Raw genomic sequence first — 22,980 nt, 5'->3', positions numbered from 1 at the left:
CTAAATAAGAGGGGTTGTAACATCTTATACAAGAGATAAGTAAACATGACTATTCTTATAAGAAAATATGTAATAACGTTTCTTTAAAAATTTGAATATAATAATTATTCCTTTCAATTTTTAATAGCATACTCTGATTTTTTTCCAAATTGAATTTTAGAGTTTTTCCCGATGGAATCCAAACTCAAATTAGAATTTGGTTATTATGGTGTTTTTAACTTATAATTCATTAAATATTTAAGAACTGGGTCAACTCTGAAGAAGCGATTTGGGATCGGGTAAATGTCAGATCATGGATAAACCCTTATTGATTCTTACAGGAAAATTGTCATGAATAACCGTTATGTTTTTAACCCATGTTCAATTTATTTAATATAAAGAAGCATGTGAGTTGTAAATAATTGTAAATCAAAAAATGTGTATGCCGCTCAAGGTCAAATGTGTGTTCCCCACAATCTCATTTGAACATATATTAGAAAAGGTACACGGACACTTCGGAATGAAGTACTAGGAAATTTCTGGAAAAAACTATATAATTCATGAATCACACCTTTGACTTAAATGAAAAATCAATCGATGGGTGACACAGAGTGAAATTAAATTGTCCACAAGAGAGAGCTATGTGGATTAGTGGGAGCAAAAGACTAGAATCACTAGACTTTAAGGCTTGTAGTCCAGATTTGCAACGGTTTTGAATTACCGTTTGCGTTCTGGTTGTCATCCTACCATGGTTGTTCATTGAATAACTGTTCAATTTCTTAAGATGCCATGAAGCATACCCACTCTGCAACAGGCTTGGGAGAAGCAGGAAAGTCTTCCATACTCACTTTGTAACTGATTTTGGAGGTGTTAGACACTTTGCTGAGTTAGTGTGTTATAGTCAGTACTTATTGGAATTTAAAAATTTTCGGAATTGAATTAATAGTTTATTTATATATATATATATATATATATATAAAATTTTCGGTGGAAGTATTTGGTACAATCTGTAATATTTCGCCCTTGTCCACATGAAGACAATCATGTATTTAGATCTTTATATTCTCTTAATATAATCCATGATGATTTTCTCTCTGAAAAAAAAAAAAAAATATATATATATTATGTATATCATTTTTATAATCATTATAATATACAGTTGAATTAGTTTCCAATTAATGTTTCCAATGGAAAAATTAAAATTTTAACAAATAAATGGGAGGTATGGTGAGATCGAAAGTCAATGTATCTAATATAAAATGGGAGATCAACATTCTCAAATGGGAGATTAGAACTCCAGAAGCCTATTTTCACAAATAAATGGTAGGTATGGGGAGATCGAAGGTCAATGCAATATGGAATGGGAGATCAACATTCTCGAATTAGAGATGAGCATTCCAGAAGCGTCCCTCGACCTCGAACCTGCAACACCCAAACGTGTTCATAAACAAGTGTTTGAGAAGATACTACACGTAGTCAGTAGGCTGAAATCGTACATTATTTCTCTCTTTAAGGTGGTCTAGCAACATGGAGTGGAGGATCCAAAAATAATTTTTCATGCCATAAAAGTGGGAATCGCACTTGTTCTGGTTTCCATCTTCTATTTGAATGGTATATTGTTTGATTCCTTCCAAGAACCTAACTTTGTGGGTCGCCATGACAGTGGTTGTGATCTTCGAATTCGAATTCACGGCAGGTAATTACTCCTATTTGTATATACTAGTGTAGTTTAACTAGGTCACAATATTGTTTGGAAAATAGGAGAAATTAAAGTAAGATTTTAATGAAAAATATCTTAAATTTTTTGGGAAAACTTACAGCTGTAGAGTTTCAGAGCTTCATTGTTTTCGGTGTTCCAAGGTTTGAATCTATTTCCACCATGTAAAAACAATATAAACAATCTTATGGTTGGATTTTTCTATTTCCATTATATAAAAACAATATAAACACTTCTATGGTTAGATTTTTTACCAAAAAAAATTAACAGATAAACAAAATTATTTCCTAGGTAAAAAAACCATATATATAAACTCAATTGTAAATATCAAAATATTAGATTTTTTTTTTTTAATAAAAAACATGTAAAAAATTTCAATATAGATGCAATGGCAGGAGAAATCTTGGGCAAAGGATTAAACAAAATGTTCCCAACATTTTTCCGAGGAACGTTGTCTATAATTGTAAATCTCCATGCAGGTAAAGATGGAAAGACAGGGCAACTAATTATACTTGTTGTTGTGGTGTTTCTCTTTTGTGAGTAAAAGTATTTGAAATAATTACATATGAATATCTTAGTAAGATGACAGAGCTCAATTACGGACAAAGATCTTAGTAATTTGAAATAAATTTGTAGTTATTTACGATATAAACCGTTTGGGCGCAGTTCAATTAGTTAATTGGAGACAGGCTGTTGGATCCTTTTGGGTTTGAAAATACGATATAAACTGAAATATCTGATTTCATGGATATTACACAGTTTTAAAAAACATTCCATTCATTAAATCATATAATAAATTAATGTTTGTGACTGTCCAAAATGAGTACAGGTGCATTGGCGCCATTTACATGGCTGTCCCCCTCCTATGCGAGATATGATTATGGATTCATTATCTCCATTCTCACCTTTAGTGTCATTTCCATCTTCGGATATCGTGAGCTAGACTTGCTTTTATTTGCACTTGTACAGTTGGAGACGATACTTTTAGGGTGCGACATAGCTATGCTGAACAGTTTACTCATCTACCCAATTTGGGCACGAGATGATAAGCATATACTTTAGATCAACATATACTTCTGTAGAGGAGATGCTAGGAAGACACCACTTAGGTGAATGTTGACTCTCTAGATATTCAAGTTGTGCAGAATTTATAACTCTTTTATATGGTTTTTTTCAGCTCGTTCTTTGGATTCAAGCTCTTTGAAAGATATTGATCTTCTAGAACTATCCATTTTATAGACTTATAGATTTTGAGTACTAACCGCAATGAACTAGACGTTACTTGCTCTGATACCAATTTGCTGCAGGGGCTTCAAACACGAAGCTCACTATTGTTGAGGCTCTTATTCTGAGATCAATACATGAACCTTTACACGAACCTCTGATCCTTCACACTCTGGCATCCTTCACACAGCGTCCTACCTTTAATATAATGGTGTTTCTTAGACCTCGACAAACCTCCGGTGAACCTCAAGAAAACCTCTTGTCTCACAGATACTAACTCAACATACAATATAACATAGGTGGAAAAATAGGAAAGTACTCAGATTAAAGTAACTCAGAAATGGATACTCATATTATTTATGAAGATTTTGCTTACAATTTTTTCATATAGATTCTATAGCTCTTTATTATAGATAGACTGCTTAGGGTTTTATTAGATGTTGCGACTTGACAGACAAGAATTTATCTAAAGGATTCCTGGCCTTTCACAGAATTTGTCTCAGAACTTCAATCTCTAAAACACACTTGACAGACTTCAATCCTAAGAATCTGGCCACTTTAGGTTCTCACCAGAGCTCTCACTCTGATGCGCAGGCTTCTCAGATCCAAACTCTAAAGAGATGAAAGCAAGAAATTTCTTCTCAAATTAAAATCTAAAAACCAAAAACTCACACTCACACTCCAAATGCCTTAAATGAGCCTAGCTCTCTTCTTATATAGGATATTGAGGAGACCAAAATTCAACAATCTAGCATACATATTTGGTACTATACTCCATCAGTCATTGAGATGTGGGGCAAATCCCACAAAAAGCCAGATAAGTGCTCTAAGTCTCATGACTGAAAAAGGATCTTCGTACTGGTTTACACAATGGATGATTTGAACAAATCACACGAAAAACATTACACTGTTTATTTCTTTAAACTGTAGCAAGATAAGATATTTACATAGTGGAGTCTTTTAAACAGTAAAGCCCATGAGAAAATTGGTCATGTACAGTCCTATAACTAGACATCATTATTACATAGTGGATTCTTTTTAGGACAAGCCCACAAGAACCTTCATTAGTCTCCAAAAGGTGTGGTCCCTAGAAATCTTATCTTGGAATATCTACATGAGTCCAAAGCCTTTGTATATATCCTTTGTACAATCATTAGCTTCTTTAGAACAATTTAGTGTTTTATCTTGGTCATGACTAACCATTCATGTTGTATTTTCATAAAGTAATCAAGAATGTGAATATTTGGGTAATTATTTAAATCCCCAATGGTCTTACAAGGAATGTGACAACACTTAGTGAAGAATCCACAATCATTACATTCTAGTTGGAAATATGTTTGGAAGAAGAGGGGGTCCATAGTTGTTTTGTTAATACCAAAATCAACCCACCATTGTTGAATCCATTCACACTGTCTCTGTCTTTGTGTAGTCCATGTAGCTCCAAATTTTACTCTAGTGTAATGAATTTCATCCTTTCTATCTACATTCATAATGTCCCACCATAGTTTTTTGTAGTCTGTGAAATTATAAATAGTATCTAGAAAGAGAATGGTTGGATCACCTTGTGGCCGCATTTTACGCATATCATACCAAGTTAGCCGTTTCGTTTGATTAATAGAAAGAAATTTATTGAAGACTCTTTTTTTACTACTTCCTTCTGTCCAGATTACATTGATATCCCGAAAATCTTTGCCTTGGGATTCTTTGGCTAAATGAGCAGCTAACATACTCCGTTGATACACCATGTCATGTATCCACTTATTGCTTTTGGGGTAGATCTTTCTTTCTGGTACTAGATTTTGTATGTCTATATGAGATTGTAGATTTGCATCTAGTATCTTTGTATTTCTTAGCTACCATGTAGGTTTCCACCTTGTTCAATATTCTTCCCAACTTTGTGTTTCAGGTATGCTTCTTAAAATTTTTGTATGCTTAGAGGGATCCCATTCTGTTACTATCACCATGACATTATCTTTTTGATTGAGGTATTCTCTACTCAAAAATTCAGGTAAACAATTCGTTTCTCCTTTAATGTGTTCAACTTCAAAGTTGAAATTTACAAATAGAGCCTGCCACCTTGCAAACATAGCTTCTCCAGGTTTCTTTATGTCTATGTTGAGGACCTTTTTTAGTGCAAAGGCATCAATCCTTAAAAGAAACTTCTTATGGATTAGGTGGACATCAAATTTGTCAATGCAATTCTATGTTGCTTTGACTTCCTTTTCTATAGTAGAGTAGTTCTTCGCAAATGGGCTCCAGGTTCCTTAGACGAACTGGACAACTTGTTATTCTCCTTCCTACTTTTGCTTTAGAACTCCTTCCCATCCCACATCTCTGCCGTTTGTTTCAACAATTTTGAAAGAATTTTCATAAGCAATATGAAAAATAGGGAGAATTTTTACCTTATTTTTTATTCTTTTGATGGCTTCTCTGTGTGCCTGAGACCATGGTTGTGGATGTTTTTATAACCTATGATTAAGTAATATTATATCTTTGGTACAATATTTATAAAAACTACTCACATAGTTCAAGCATCCCAAAAATATCTACACCTAAGTTTTGTCAACGATAATATCTAGAAATTTATCAACAAATTATAGAGCATGCTTTTGCAGAGTGATCTGTCCATCTTTGATCGTGTGATATTCTAAACCCAAGGGGTTAATACTAAAACCCCAGTATAAACCCAAGGGAATAATATTAACCCAAAATATTATTACTAAAAACACTATGGTTTATATTCCATTGGGTTTATAGTAATAATCCCTTGAATTTATTATTCCCTTTGGTTTATAATATTAATTCTTTGAGTATATTAAACATTCAGAATTAATTAGGTATTGGGGTTTTAGATATCATTTTTTGGGATTGAACTGCGTTAAGTAAGTCATTCATCTATGACCATTTCCATGAGAGGTAGTTGTAACTGACTAATTTCTCATGATTTTTTAATAGTCCACTTAGCACTCATTGCATCAAGTGATTCTCACAAGGGTGAAGATGTGGGATTGAGAAACTAGTGAAATGAATCACATAGTGTCAATCATCACTTTCGGGGCTTGCACCCGGTAACCAGGACTTCTCGGGAGGTTGCCCATCCTAGATTGCCTCTGGCTCAAGCACGCTTAACTGTGGAGTTTTCCCCATAGTCAAGCCCACTTAGCTTGCTACCCCATTTGCAAAACCTTAGCAAGTATTGTGCGTCATGAAGCATTAAAGAAAAATTAATATATATTTAAATTGACTAACAATATATATATAATAACATCTAAAATGGTGATAATTAACATATATTTTTTTCGACATTTATAGAATCATTATTATTATTATTATTATTATTATTATCCAATTTGACTACTAAGCCTGCTAAAGTATACATACTCTATCCCCTCTCGTTTTAAACGTGTGACATTTTAAAAAATACACATAATCTTAACCATTAAATCTAATCAAACTATATAAATTATATTATAATTGATATTAAAAAAACATGTTAAAAATAAATAAAGTAAATAATACTTTTCCAAATCATGCTTTTTCCTTAATTTAAGGCCAAATGAATTCCATTCTGTCTCTATGTGATATGTCATTTGGAATTTGTATTTTCTATTTCTCGAATATTTCGAAATTGGATAGACTGAAAAAAAAAAATATGAATTATTTTTTTATTGTTCAAGGATATTTTCAAAATTGGCAATAGTGTTTAGAATGACTTGTATTTGTATAAATTTCCTTAAATTATGAAAACGTTTAGAATTAAAAGATACTCAGGTTTAGAATTAAAAGATACTCAGGTTGTTCTGATATAATATGCGTGAGAAATGGTGCTCATTAACATTTTTGTTTTAGGCATTTTATAGAATTATTAATTAATAGAATTATGTTAAGAATGAATAAATTGAATAATGTGATTTCTTTTTCCGGAAGATGAACCAGAACCATTTTTGTTGGTTAATGGTGCTTATTAACATTTTTGTTTTAGGCATTTTATAGAATTATTAATTAACAGAATTATGTTAAGAATGAATAAATTGAATAATATGAATTTTTTTCTACAAGGTGAACCATTTTCATTGGTTCGAAAGTGTCCACCAAAATCTTTAATGTAATTTTTTCCGAAATTTTTTTATACAAATTGAATAATGTTTTTCTCGAAAAATACTTTTATGTGAATTTGTTTACCATATTTTTCAAAAAGAAAAAACAACGTACTTCTGAATTTGTTCCCTATATATCATTGGCAATTGTTTTGTTAATTTCAAGAATATTCGAAATTGGAAAAACAAGGTAATAAGAAGATAGACTGTCGTGTATCTAATTCCACAATATTTCCGAAAATGAAAATAAAGATGAAGAAGGGAAAGAAAGAACAGCGTACTTCTGAATTTGTTCCCGATATATCGTTGGCATTTGTCTTGTTAATTTCAATAATATTCGAAATTGGAAAAACAAGGTTATGAGAAAATAGACTATCGTGTATCTAATTCCACAATATTTCCGAAAATGAAAATAAAGATGAAGAATGGTTGACATTTGTATGGGCTGATTAGAATGTGCTAATATGTTTTGGCAAGCCAAAATATAGCGAACAACCCTTGTAACCTCGTTTTCCGCTTGGATTCTGTGTATGTTATGATATTTGTTATTGATATATAAATGAGTGGTTAATGGGTATGTTTTTTATATATATATATATATATATTATGTATTTATATATAAATCACAACTAAATAGTATTTTTTCCTTCGATTATGAGTATGTTATGTAATTTGTTAATTATTTATATATTAGTATAATCATATTAAAAATATAAATATGTTATGTAATTTGTTAATTATTTATATATTAATATAATCATATTAAAAATATAAGAGGATTCGGGCTCTGAAGCAAAGATGGCTAGGGTTTACGGTGCCGCCGTCACGCTGACCTGCGAAGAGGCAGGGTCGACAAGGAACGCATGGAGATCGGACGCCGGATCAACCCATCTGAATGCGCCGCTACGGATCTGGCAATACAGTGGCCGAGATCACAGTCCCTCAGCAACGAATCGAGTCACGGACGATGAAAGGCCTGCTCTCAGGTCATGGTCGGTCTCCCATTATCTGATTAAAGATTTTTTTCATAATAAACCATTTTCCCTTACTGCAACAGGTTACGGCCAGGCAGATCTACGCCGTAAATGCTCAGATCTGCAATCGATAATGCCCTACCTCGATCTGCAGCATCAAATCGCGATAAAGGATAAGAAGGGAGAGGTTTGGCCGGAAACGGTTACGCAAGCAGGAGCCACAAAGAATACTGGCTCATTTCCAGTTGGGAGAAACAAAAGTGACCCAGATCCGATACCAGAGAGCCCTGGGGAAGTGGCCCGCGGCGACCAACTTACAGCGGCAGATAGGAAATGTTTAGAAAATTTAGGGGCTGAGTTTAGGACTTTCTTGAGAACGATGGCGAGGGTTTCCCAGGTGTCGCCAAAACCCATCAAACTTCGATATGGCGCAGGGGTTTCAACTCGCCTCCGATCAGATCGACAAACCCATCTTGTTTCGGTCATGCTTCAAGATAAAGACCTCAGGAGTGATCCACTGCGTAGGGGTACAAATCTGGCACAACAAAGGCTCTACAGCACCGATCTAACCCATACAGATGCAGATCTGATTCAGATCTTCATCAAATTGCTTGAGGGAAAACATTACTGCATGCGGCTCAGGAAGGCAACAAGCATCCAGGAGTTAAAAAAGGAAATACAGGGCCGCCATGGAATCCCAGAACGATTACAAAACCTCATTTATTCAGGGTTCAATCTGCAAGACAACAAAACCCTGCAGCATTATGGCATAGCTAATGATTCAACCATTAATCTAACCCTCCGACTGCGTGGCGGAAGCTCTGGAACCAGCTCTAAAAATACAGGTTCCTTTCGGGATGCAGTAAAAGGAAAGGAAGAAAAAAGGGGAAGCAAAGCAGCACCAACAACAGAATTGCCAGGACCCTACATCGTCGAGCAAAAGCCAGAATCACCAACTCTTCAGGTATCTATACCAGAGGTAATTAACCTATATACTGATTTATCAAATACTGCAGTCATATGTAGATTCAATGGATTCTGGCCAAAATCAGATGCCCTGCATCAATGGATCTACACAACATGGACATCTAACTGCGAAATTTACCTCTGCCCTAAAGGGTTTTTCATAGTTAGTTTTGATACAGAACAGGAAAGAGACAGTATTATTAAACAGGGGCCATGGTTCTGGGGCAGTGCTGGCCTCTTCACAACCCCCTGGTTCTCGGGATTTGATGCTAATACAATGAAAGTCTCAACCATGCCTGTATGGGTGAGGCTTCATGGGCTCCCCCTGCATTTCTGGCATCATAAAGTGCTAACCGCCATTGGGAATTCTCTAGGGAAATTCCTAAAAATGGATGAAGACAGAGCAGTCAGGGGTATCTTTACATTCGCCAGAATATGCGTAGAAGTGGATCTGAGTCAGGGGCTACCAGACCACATCACGCTAAACTTCAACAATACCCAATGGATACAACAGCTCGACTACGAAAACACAGCATTCCGGTGCAGGAACTGTTTGCAGACAGGGCATCTCCAAAATGAGTGTCCATCAGCCCGAAAGGACTCTAGGAAAACTAAGAAACAGCAAAAAAAACCCAAAGGCTGGCAACACACAGAGCCATTGGAAGAAGAGGACATCAAGGAGGACCCTCCAGAGAACCACAAGGAACCAGAACCTCAAATGGGACAGAAACAAACTCAGGAAGCAAAAAACCTTTCTACTCATACGGGGCTGATCATTACAGATCTACATCAAGAGCTGCAAATGGAAGTTAGTGGCATAAAGAGAACCCATAGCTCGGAGGGCTCAGAATCAGACAAAGAACAACAAATGATCACCATGGGAAACCAGCCAGCTACAACTACACCCACAGCTGATTCGGGAGGATGGCGCCGGGTAGAGAAGAAGAAGGGAAGAAAAGAATAGGCTTGCTGGAACATTTTTTATTTTACTTTTTCTGTTATTCTGTTGGATCCTGTCCTTACAGGATTTATTCATCTGCTATTCAGTGTTATTTTCTTTGTTATGCTGCCTGTTATTACAGGATCAGCCATCTGCATATGCCTATGGCATCTACAAAATGTAATTTTATCAATTTATGAATAAAATTACGATTTTTTCCTAGGGGAAAAAAAAATCATATTAAAAATATAAATATATTAAAAATATAAACATAATTGTAATAAAAGGATTTTTTTTTTCATTTTTATGTGTTATTGGTAAATACATAATAATAAAAATAATATTATAAAAATAATTATTACAATAAAAATATTATTAATATCATTATAATTAATAATAATTATAAATTTATATTAATTATTATTTAATATTAAATATAATATTATGAATGGTTATGATTGACCATGGTTGAGCATGATTGATATTAAAAATCAAGAGAATAATAAACTGAAGGAAAAATATTAAACCCCAAGGATTAATATTATAAACCCAATGTATATAAACCCTATGATAAATATTATAAACACTAAAACAAATATGGTTGACCATGGTTGATTTTCATATTGAGACAATATTTGTCATAATGTGACATTGCAACATGGTTGACCATGCTTAACTGTGGTTAATTTTCATACTAAAACAATATTTGTCACAATAGGATGTTGGACCATGGTTGACCATGATTGACCATGGATGACAATGTACTATTTTATAAAACATGGTTGAACATGGTCCACCAACGTTGACCATGATTGAGCATGGTTGACCATGATTATTATATTGAAATAATCTTTGTCATAATGCAATGTTGGATAATGGTTGAAATAATGATTGACTTTCATATTGACACAATCTTTGTCAAAATGCGACGTAGGAGCATGGCTGACCATGATTAACCATGGTTGACCATGATTGATTTTATAAAATATGGTTGGTGATGGTTGAACTTGATTGAATTTATGAAACATGGTTGACCATGGTTGACCCTGATCCATATTATAAACATAAGGGAATAATAAACCCAAGGGATCAATATTTTAAACCCAAGGGATTAATATTAAAAACCTGAGGGAATAATATTAAACCATAAGAATATGAAACTTTAGATTAATAAACCCAAATGATTGATATTATAAACCAAGAGAATAATAAACCCAAGATATATAAACCCTAAGATAAATATTATAAACCCTAAAATAAACATGGTTGAAATAAATAAAGTTCACCATGGAATTTGAATGTTATGGTAGTGTACGCTTCCTTAACATCCTCCTCTCAAAGAATGATGATGGCTCTTTTTCTCATCAAGTATTTCATAATAAAACTCACACTGAGAAATATCTTCATGCTAATTCTCATCATTTCCCAGCTCAAAAGCTTGGTGTTCTCAACACCTTAGTGACTAGAGCTTTAAGAGTTTTTGATGACAACCATATCAATGAAGAGAAAGCACATCTCTTAAGTGTTTTCTTTAATAATGGGTATAGTAGACACCAATGAAATAAGGCTTTTCTCAGAGCTGAAAAAGGTCCTAGTGCTAAGAAAGATACCAAGGATCGATTTTCGGGTGTTCATCTTCCTTTTATCCAAGGGACCACTAACAAGATTGCGAGGATCCTAAGGAAGCATAAGGTGGGTTCAACCTTTAGGCCTTCAAATACTATCCAAAACTCCCTTAGATTTGTAAAAGACACAATGAACCCCAATAATATGAAGAGTGTTTACGTTATCCCGTGCTCCTATGGGAATCCCTACATTGGTGAGACCGCTCGGTCAATCAAAGGATTTGTGAGCATGCCGTTGACATCAAACATGGCAAGACCCACTCCTCTGCTTTCATAGAGCACATAGATAAATCTAAGAACCACATTTGCATTGAGGAAGCCCAAGTCGTTGCTAGGGTTAGTCATTTCCATCATCGTAAATTGAGGGAGGCCCTATAAATTGAGAAAAGACCAATAATTTGAATAGAGATGATGGTTGTAATATTAGTAGAAGTTGGGGCCCTGTCCTTTCCTCGTAGTTTTTTAGGCTTCTTTTTGGGATTTATTTTGTCTGTTTGTTTATCTATGAAGTTATTAGCATCCTTTTTATAGTATTTTTTTATTGATTTATTCTACAATAGAGTTTATTTTCTTGATCCTTCATGTTTTATGTATTTTATCATCCTATTTATGCTTAACTCCTATTAGTATTTTCGTTATTTGTTTAATAGACCACAACCCCATATTTTATTGCTGACCCTATTTCATTTATCCATTACTTTTACTTGAGAATATATATATATATATATATATATATATATATATATATCCATTAATTATTTTTAATCTAGTTTATTTTATTTCCATTAATTATTTTATTTATTAAATGACCTTGTTTCGATTAGGGTTTTGACACATTTTTAGAATTTTTGACTTCCATCCTTGTTTACAGTTTGATTTTTTTTTATTTTTTGTTTTAATAAATTAGTTTAAATATTATTTTTCAAAAACTAGTCGTTTAATATAGCCATTACTTATTAATATTTTTTAATAAATTAATAAACTAATATCATTATTTAAATATTATTTTTCAAAAAACTAGTTGTTTAATATACATGTTACTTAATAATATTTCATTTTAATATATTAATAAATTAATATTATTATTTAAATATTATTGTTCAAATATAGTCATTACTTAATTATGTCTCTACATTGCTCTTTATTTAAGCTTTTGCCATGGTCTGCCTCTTCATTTGGTCTGATGATGAGCTAGACTTGTTGGTTCAAAACACGTCAGCCAAAAATTTCTCTTATGTGATTCCTACTAAAAGACTTTGCTTAATTCATTATGAATCACAGAAGCGTGAATACAGGAAATATATTCAAGTTATGAAATACTATGTTTTTTGGTAATGTCGTTATTTTTAATTTTTAAATTATAATCATGATTAATTATTTGAACATAAACTAAAAAATATGAATTTGTTTGGATATATTTTATGAATATCGTTCACTATAATAATTATCAATTAAGTATTTTATTAATTATGTATTAATTCTTCACTTAATATATTATTTAATTAATATTAATAACAATCAATATTAGTACATTAATCTAAACATTTTGAAGTAATGTTTATTCTTATTAAATATTTTCAAATAAATGTCAAAATTAATATATCAATGTATTATTGTTAAATATTTCAATTCATTAAACATTGAAAAATGGTGGAAGGAGGATTTGAACATCGAGGGTAGTAAGATGTACATGCTCCAGCAGAGACTAAAATACATTAAATCCAAACTCAAGGATTGGAACAAGAAAGAATTTGGTGATATCATCAAGACCAGAATGAGTACTAAACAGAAACTCGAGGAAGTCAATATGATCAATATCACAGAGGGCTTCAATGAGGAAAGACAGAAACGGACTGATTCTCTGTAAGAAGAATGGGAGAAACGTTGTCTACAAGAGGAAACCTTTTGGAGATAGAAATCCCGGATCCAGTGGATCAAAGAGGGAGAAAGGAACACTAAGTTCTTTGACAAATCTACTATGGCTCACAGGGCACATAACAAAATCAACAAGTTAAAGGACTCTCAAGGTTCTGAACTTGTAACTCACAAGTACATGGAGTTGACCCTAGTACAACACTTCTCGGACAGTGCAAAGGAGCCAATGGAAGACAGATCCGGGTTCATTACGCAGATCACTCAGTACATTCCTAGGTTGGTCACCAATGAGGACAACCACAATCTCAACAGGCTAGTCTTGGAAGAAGAGGTTAGTGAGGTGATCAAGGAAATGCAAAATGGAAAAGCACCAGGACCATATGGCTTCAATGTCGATTTCTTCAAAGCCTGCTGGGATACAGTCAAACAAGACATACTCGAGGTAGTTAAAGACTCAAGGCAACACAAAAAGGTTTCAAAAGCACTAAACGCAACCTTTATAGCTGTAATCCCCAAAAAGGAATACGTTGTCACACCAGATGGGTTTAGACCCATAGCCTTATGTAATGTGGTTTACAAAATCATCTCCAAAGTGATAGCCAATAGACTCAAGCCACTACTACCTTTGCTTATATAAGTTGAAAAATCAAATTTTATTGTTAGTATGTGCATGGACTGATAACTTAATTTTCCTTGGCAATTGCATATTAATAGTGACTCTTAGTTTGCCACCATGAAAAATTAAAAACACAAGTGAATGTTAAGTTGCTAAGATAGAAATGGCGTTTCCTCTTCTTCGATGCTTAATTTCCTTGGCAATTGCATATTAATAGCGACTCTTTGTTTGCCACCATGAAAATTTAATTAAAAATGCAATTGAATGTTAAGTTGCTAAGTTAGAAATGGCATTTCTTTTTCGTCAATGATTACTAATTAACCAATAATTTTAAAGAGTCGTTTGACATATCAAGAAGCCAATCATCATCTAATTTTTAAATTATAGTCATGATTAATTATTTGAACATAAACTACAAAATATGACTTTGTTTGAATATATTTTACGAATATAGTTCACTATAATAATTATCAATTAAGTATTTTATTAAGTATGTATTAATTCTTCACTTAATATATTATTTAATTAATATTAATATCAATAAATATTAGTGGATTAATCTAAAAATTTTGAAGTAATGTTTATTGTTATTAAATATTTTCAAATAAATGTCAAAATTAATATATCAATGTATTATTATTAAATATTTCAATTCATTAAACATTGCCAAATGGTGGAAGGAGGATTTGAACATCCAGGGTACTAAGATGTACATGCTCTGGCAAAGACTAAAATACATTATATCCAAACTCAAGGATTGGAACCAAAAAGAATTTGGTGATGTCACCAAGACCAGAATGAGTACTGAACAGAAACTCCAGGGAGTCAATATGATCAATATCACAAAGGGCTTCAATGAGGAATGATAGAAACTGACTGATTCTCTATAGGAAGAATGGGAGAAACACTGTCTACAAGAGGAAACTTTTTGGAGACAGAAATCCCGGATCCAGTGGATCAAAGAGGGAGAAAGGAACACTAAGTTCTTTGACAAATCTACTATGGCTCACAGGGCACATAACAAAATCAACAAGTTAAAGGACTCTCAAGGTTCTGAACTTGTAACTCACAAGGACATGGAGTCGACCCTAATACAACACTTCTCGGACATTGCAAGGGAGCCAATGGAAGAAAGATCCAAGTTCATTACAAAGATCACTCAGTACATTCATAGGTTGGTCACCAATGAGGACAACCACAATCTCAACAGGCCAGTCTCGGAAGAAGAGGTTAGTGAGGTGATCAAGGAAATGCAAAATCGAAAAAGCACCAAGACCAGATGGCTTCAATGTCGATTTCTTCAAAGCCTGCTGGGATACAGTCAAACAGGACATACTCGAGGTAGTTGAAAACTCAAGGCAACACAAAAAGGTTCTAAAAGCACTAAAAATAGCCTTTATCGCTCTAATCCACAAAAAGGAAAACGTTGTCACACCAGATGGGCTTAGACCCATAGCCTTATGCAATGTTGTTTACAAAATCATCTCCAAAGTGATAGCCAACAAACTCAAGCCACTGCTACCTTTGCTCATATTTGAGGAGCAAACAATCTATGTGGAGGGAAGGCAGATTCTTAACAACATTATCCAAGCCCATGAGGTGGTACACTCTCTCAAACACAGCAAGCAAGCAGGTATGATCATCCAATTAGACCTTGCGAAGGCCTATGACAAGCTCAGCTAGTCTTACATTAGAGCCATTCTTAAAGCCTATGGCTTTAACCAAGACCGAATAAGATGGGTTATGGCTTTAGTCACCATGACCAATTTTTCCATTCTGCTAAATGGAGCTCGCTCCAATACTTTTACACCTTCCGGGGGACTCAGACAAGGTGATGCGCTCTCTCCCTTCCTCTTCATTATCATGATGGAAGGGCTTGGTAGAGCAATCAAAATGGCAAATGCTAAAGGTAGAATTCAGGGAATCAATCTCACCCCAGATGGAGAGGCCAACACTCATCAACAATTTGTGGATCACACGATGTTGCAGGGTGTACCCACAATTAGGGAGGCAAAAACAATCAATGATATCTTAAACGAATTCACCATGGTAGCAGGCACAGAGGTAAGCCAAAGCAAGTCCAAGGTTTTTTTCTTTAGCACTAATATTGCAATACAGAGAAATATCATCAGGATTCTGGGTTTTCAAAGGGAACAGTTACCTTCCAAATATCTAGGCGTTGCTCTAACTGACAAACCCATGTGTAAGCATATATGGGAACCAATTTTAAACAAGCTTCAGGACAAAATCAGCAATTGGACATACAGAGCTTTAAACTTGGCAGGCCGTCTGGTGCTCACCAAGGCGGTTTTGCAGGCCATTCCAATTTTTATGTTTGCAGCTATACTGGCTCCTCAGGGCATAAAGCAACAAATAAGAAACATTCAAAGGAATTTTCTGTGGGGCAGAGGGGAAAAGAAAAATAAGTGGGCTCTAGCTGCCTGGGACAAGCTCTGCAAACCTAAAAGCCATGGTGGTTTGGGTCTGGATGATCCGCAGACTCCGAGTCAGGCTTCGGGAGCCAAGCTGTGGTGGCGATGGATGAAGGAGTCGAGAGCACCATGAGCCAAGCTTTGGAATCAAAAGTACGCCAAGCACTGGCAGGAACAGGATCACATTAGAATGACAGGACAAATCAGGGGCTCATACATTTGGAACCTTGTAGGGGAGAACAAAAGCATTGTCCAGATGCACTATTTTTGGGAAATTAGAGCTGGGGACTAGGCTCGCTTCTGGGAGGACAGCTGTCAACAGGAACCCATACTGAACATGAATGAACTGGCAGACCTCAAAAGGGATACAGACAGCAAAGGTCTCTTATTAGTAAAATACTTCTAGGATCAAGGAAGGAACAAGGATAAATGGAGGAAATGGAAGAATCTAAGTTACAACGAAGAAATCCCTTGAAAGGGCATGGCAGAGGCTATTGCTAAGGACGTAGAGCATAGAAGGATTCTGGTCTCCTCTTCTCTTGACCAATTAATATGGGGCAAGAACAGTCAAGGTAACTACAATCTCAAAGAGACTAAATAGGCAATCACTGGATTTAACTTGATAAAAGCTGAGAAAGTCTAGCAAGAGCTATGGTAGACCTCTCAATGGATGAAAATAAAGTTATTTATCTGGCTTGTTCATCAAAAGAAAATCCTAACTTTGGAAAATGTTATGAAGAAATGTTTCATTGGTCCCTCCAAATGTCAGCTTTGTAGCTTGCAGGAGGAAACGATTGAACACCTGCTTAATCTGTGCTCCTTCTCTGGAAAAATTTGGGATTGGGTGGCCTCAAGCTTTAGACAGACCGATAGGGATAGGCTCAACATATCCAATACATTATCAAAATGGAGGAAAAACTTCTCAGAAAATGAAATCATCAACAAAGCCTGGATGTTAATTCCCCCTGGATGCTAATTCCAGGCTTTGTCATATGGAACATTTGGAAAGAAAGAAACAGAAGAATTTTCAAAAACCAGGCTAGAGAACCTCACCTTATCGTGAATCAGATTTTGAAATAGCTCAAGGAAACAGTCAGAAGCATTCTGAGATCGAAACCGACGAAATCCTCCTCTGCCTCAGGAGATACAAATTCTTATTAATCTGGAGCTTCAAGCCATCAACCCTCAAGGTGTGAAGAAGGATCTGAGAACCTTAAACATAGGGGAGAGGGGTTGGCAACCCCCTCCTCAGGGCTTTTTCAAAGTCAATATTGATGGAGCCTCCAAGGGCAATCACGGGGAAGCTGGCTTTGGTGGAGCCATCAAGGATCCTGAGGGACATATAAAATACATCTTCCATGGACACCTGGAAAAGGGCACCAACAACATGGCGGAACTTCTAGCATTAGATCAATGCATGGAGTTCCTGGCGTAGGCAAACTTACAGAATGTCATAATCGAAGCTAACTCGGAATTGGTCGTCAAAGCTGCCAAGAAGATTCAAAATGGAACCTCGCCAGACAAAGTGTCAAAGCACTGGAGGCTGCTGCAGGTGTTCCACCATATCCAATTACACTTACAAATCCTTCAAACAATAATATTTGTGCACGTTAGAAGAAAGGAAAACATGCTTGCAGACAGGATCGCCAATGAAGGGGTGGTCAACAAGGACAGAGATTCTCGGCATCCATGGGAGTTTCGTCCTGTCAGGCAGCTACGGGAGGATTGCTCCACTCTAGCAAATGCAGATTGGGATTCATGGTTGAGCAGTGTTGTTATTGAAAACAGAGATGGGTAGGATAGTGCCCAATTTTTCGTCGGTCTCTGTTCTTAATCTCTCGTCTCTTTTCCCTGGGCACTAGAATGACAAAGGAAGGTTTCAAGGTGAGCGATAATACAAATTGGATGGCTGAGACTCTCTTGGCTCAGCGGGTTTTTGTTGGCAACTCCCGAGGGCTAGCTTAGAGAAAAAGGAGGCGAACAGATTGGCAGGCTCGAGATGGATGGTCTCCACTTAGCGATACCACGGATGCAAAACCACAAGTGGTATATCGCGCTGGTCTCGGCTAGTTTCTAGCATAATGGGAGAACTGCGCGATTCCATTCAAGAGACGACGCATGGCGTAAAGATGAGAGAGAAAATCTCTCTCATCGCGCGGTTAACCTCCGTGCATCTTGGTCGCGCGATGTCTCTATGGGGCATTGGATAGGGACGTTTCTTTCCACGGTTGAGATCAATCATGCTATTCACTTAAAGATTCAGGACTCGACTTATTCAGGTGGACCCCATCTTGATATATAATATTTGGTTAATAATTATAAAATGATTTATTATATATAAATAATTGATTTAAGGTCATTTATTTATAATAATTAATATTAATACTAATAGCAATCTTAACATATTAATTAATATTGAAATATTAATCTAAATAGCTAATTTATAATTAAGTTTTATAATATTAAATAATTCCTATTTCCCAGTTTTAGCATTTTTATTTACTCATTTAACTAATCTCCAACAACTAACTTTAGGCAATGATGCATCCATGCTATTTATTCGTGAAGATTGTATGATTTTTTCACCTTGTGTTGAGGATAAACCACATTAGTTGGTTCGAAATGTCCATCGAATTCTAATGATATGACTAATCTGAAAAACATTATATACAATATAGATCACAAAATTCTTAAATCTAAGATAATATAAACATGGTTAAATTAATGTTTATAATTAAATTATAAAAAATTTATTATTATTAATGTTTTTAAAATTAATAATATTAAAATTAATAAAAGTATTGTTATTTATTTATAATATTATTAATATGATTGTTAATTAATTACACACAAATAAGGGCGATCTCTTCTTATAATACATGTGTACAACGTATTTGAAAATCTATTTAAACTACACAACGTATTTGAAAATCTATTTAAATATTTAAAACTAGGAATATCTCACTATCCTTTCACCAGTTTGAGCATATAATTCCAAACTGACTCTACCTCCAATATCACCCCAATAAGTACCAGATTCGACTTTCAGAGCTTAAAACTAATCCAAATTTTTGTTGCCCTGGGGTCTAATCTTTGTGAACAGCAACAAAATCACAAACACGTGACCCAAATCAAATAAACACTGAGGAACAAAACCAAGGAAACTAACGTGGTGGTTTGCACACAAAAACATGAGATTTGACAAGTGGTATTTGAAAAGGAGGTATTTGTTTACGACAGTGTTAAGAATTTATGTTTGTGATTAGGATTGGATATTCTGGGGTGGCCTGCACGAGCGCGACTGCCACTGGGACCATACATCACGATAGTGTCTACAAAGACAAATCGTTTTCTAATACCAATGTATTCATTTCGTTTTTATGAGGCCAGCCATCTCAACTATTGTGACCTTCAATCTCTATTGTGACCATTGATATTTAATAATGTTATTGTTTAACATTTCCAAGTACAATTTCCAAGTTTAATTTGTGGATGCATATGCCGAAAAACCCTTGACACTTTTAATCAATGAAGTCCACCATTATCAGAGAAAATCGAAATACGGAAACAAACTAAACCCATTTAAATATAGAAAGGAAAAAGAAGGGCATACTGCAATTGACCAAACAGAGCATTTGCTAAGGAAAGTGGGTCTTGCCCTTTGTCCTCCTAACCCTTCAAGCATCCAATGAACAAACTGACATGTCTCTTAATCCTCCAGCATTCAAAATCAACATATTTTCACATAATTAGAAACACAACAACCGAAAAAAGGAATATCATCCTACCACAAATCAAATTTAGTTTAGAAAACCTAGAATATGCTACAGAACAATTCAAACTCCTCGGCTCACAGTCGAATCCATAAAAAAATAGTAAGACTTTTAAATGCAGAAGAGAAACAAAACGCGCCCCATGAAAATGGGGAAAATTTCTAAAAGGGTGAATCTCAGAGGTTTGCTTCGCAGTGCACAAAATCCAAGTAAGCTAACAAAGGGAGGCAAATATCAAGAAATGATTATGATTGAGAAGATAAAGTGTGAGATTACATCAAGAAATGATTATGATTGAGCATCAAGAAATGATTATGATTGAGAAGATAAAGTGTGAGATTACAGTGGAAAATTCCCTGGATCATTGCTCCATACGATCACCTGAAAGAGACACATGTTCCTTTGTGGGCACCTGGAACTTTCTTTTCATCTCCTTATTTCAATCTCGAGGCTAAGGAACATAAACTACCCATCAATGTTGCATGAGTTTTGGCCGAGTAAAACCCGTCGCAAGAAAAGCCCAGTTTGTCGATTTTGTGTAACAATGAAGAAAAGATAAAGACACCATCGCAATCTACAATTATAGCTCGAAATATCTGAATATCTTTTGCATGTCACTTTGAACAGCCATGTGCAGAACCGCCCTGTGTTACGAGGGTCGGAAAATCTCGAAGGCGGATTTGAACCAGTGCAAACACCTCCTTCGCAAATCGACTAAAGTGGCGACCCTTCAAATGAAGTGGGTGGATGAAGTTGTTTCAGTTTTTTCATTAAAACGTTTCAATTTATTTTATGGAACCCTTCACGTCCCCTCCACTGAAGTGGGTGGATGAAATTGTTTCAATTTTTTCATTAAAACGTTCCATTTTATTTTAGGGAACCCTTCACGTCCCCTCCACTATTGTCATCGATCTATGTATCAGACGAAGGACGATCTATGTATCAGACGAAGGATATTCCAATCTAAGTAGTTGATAAATGAAGAAATATATTAGAAATTTGAAGTCAACAACGGTACATCATCTAACTAGGGTCAATATGGGAAGCTTTTAACTAATATATATATATATTTCAATGATGTAAAAATTCAAACATTGTTGATGATGATGATGGTGGTTAACATCCATTGAGACTAAATTGGTCTATTAAACCTATAATTTTTTTACTTTTTAATTCTTTGGCTCTGTCTTTCTTGGTGAGATTGGTGTTGTAGCTTTCTTTTTTTTTCTCTATAATCTTCCAACTTCCTTTATCTTCCATCTCCTTCATCTCTTCTGGTTTTTGGGACATTGGTGTCTTAGCTTCGCGATCTGCTGTGTTCGTCCTTTTGAAGATAGTCGATAGTTGGAGAAGAAGTTTGGTCTAGGAGATCTGTTTTGTTGTTTCATTTATTTTGTGTGGTATTTGAATCCTCATAACTGTTGATGCTTGAGGGGTTGTGAGTTGGGGGTTTTCCCCCTGTTTGTTTTGAGAGTTGTTTCTTTCTTGCCCTATTTTTTACGATTCAGAGTTTTTTCAAGAGTATTCTTCTTTGATAATAGTGTTCTTTTTGTGCTCCTTCCCACCATGTAAATCTGTGGTGATTTTTTCTAGCGTTTTTCTGGAAGGCTTTTGGGCAATTTTTGGCTAGATGACCTGTCTCAAAGCATGATCTGTTGAAATAATAATTTCAACTGCAGAATTTTCCTTCTTTTGCGATGCGATCTTATCGCATATCACAAATCGCATCCTCAACCTGATTGCCTTTTGTTACAACCTGTGTTTTCTACGATTGCGATGGTGCCATGCGATCCGATCGCATATCGCAGATCGCACCATATGTTTGTGCTCCATTTTCCTTCGTTCTGCCAAATGCGATTTCGCAATGCGATCAAATCGCAAATCGCACCAATATAATAGTGTTCCATTTTTCCTTCCGCAGATTGTGATTCTGCAATGCGATCCAATTGAAGTCAATGGTTGAAGTACAGGCCTGCAGCATGAATTTTACGTGAAGTGAAAGTTACAATTTTGACCGCCGTTTTTGTCAGTAAAACAGTAAATGCAATTTACTGTGGGTTGGTAAGTTTTGGTAAAGATTTTAATTTTATTTCAGCGGGAGTATGGGCACAAGTAAAAGTTGGTAAAACCATTTAATTTTATTGTTTCTTTTACGGAAGCATGGCAAGTGAAAACGGATGTAAGTTTTTTTTTTTTTTTTTTTGTCATATATATGTAATGTTTTTTTGTGTTGTGTATGTAATTGAAAAATAGAGGCACAGCAGTGCGAAGAAGAAGAAAAAAAAATGCAGCAGCATGAGAAAAATCTATGTGTAATTCTTCACAGCAGTGTGTTAATTTATAAAGCTAAGATAGAGTATTTCTCAGGAGAGACAGTAAGTGTTTATTGGAAACTGGAACTGAAGTGTTCCTGGTGTAATCCCTCTGTGAGAGATGAAGAACCATATTTTGTAACAACAGTTTTTATTAATGAATAGAAATCTATGGTGTGTGAAAACTCTGTCAGCTGCAAATAAATTTTTAAGTTTCCATTGTGTTAAAGATCCTGTGTTGCAAAACAGAGTATTATTCTGTTCAGTTCTGTGATATTGTTTTTGGAATTTTAAAAGAAAATTTCCCAACAGTGGTATCAGAGCTTGTCCAGGCTCTTTGAAGGTGTCAAAGAAGCTGAAGGAAGGATTTTCTTGCTGCAGCAGCTTCTCCAACAGAGTGGAGGCTCAGTCGAGAAAGATTCAAAGGTATTCCTCAAGCCAGTTATTTAA

This window comes from Pinus tabuliformis, chromosome Q, assembly GCF_031772625.1.
Source record: "Pinus tabuliformis cultivar Carrire ecotype Pingquan chromosome Q, CPIR1, whole genome shotgun sequence".
NCBI lineage: Eukaryota > Viridiplantae > Streptophyta > Pinopsida > Pinales > Pinaceae > Pinus > Pinus tabuliformis.
The sequence above is the reverse complement of the archived record's forward strand: the minus strand, read 5'-3'. Positions refer to the sequence as shown.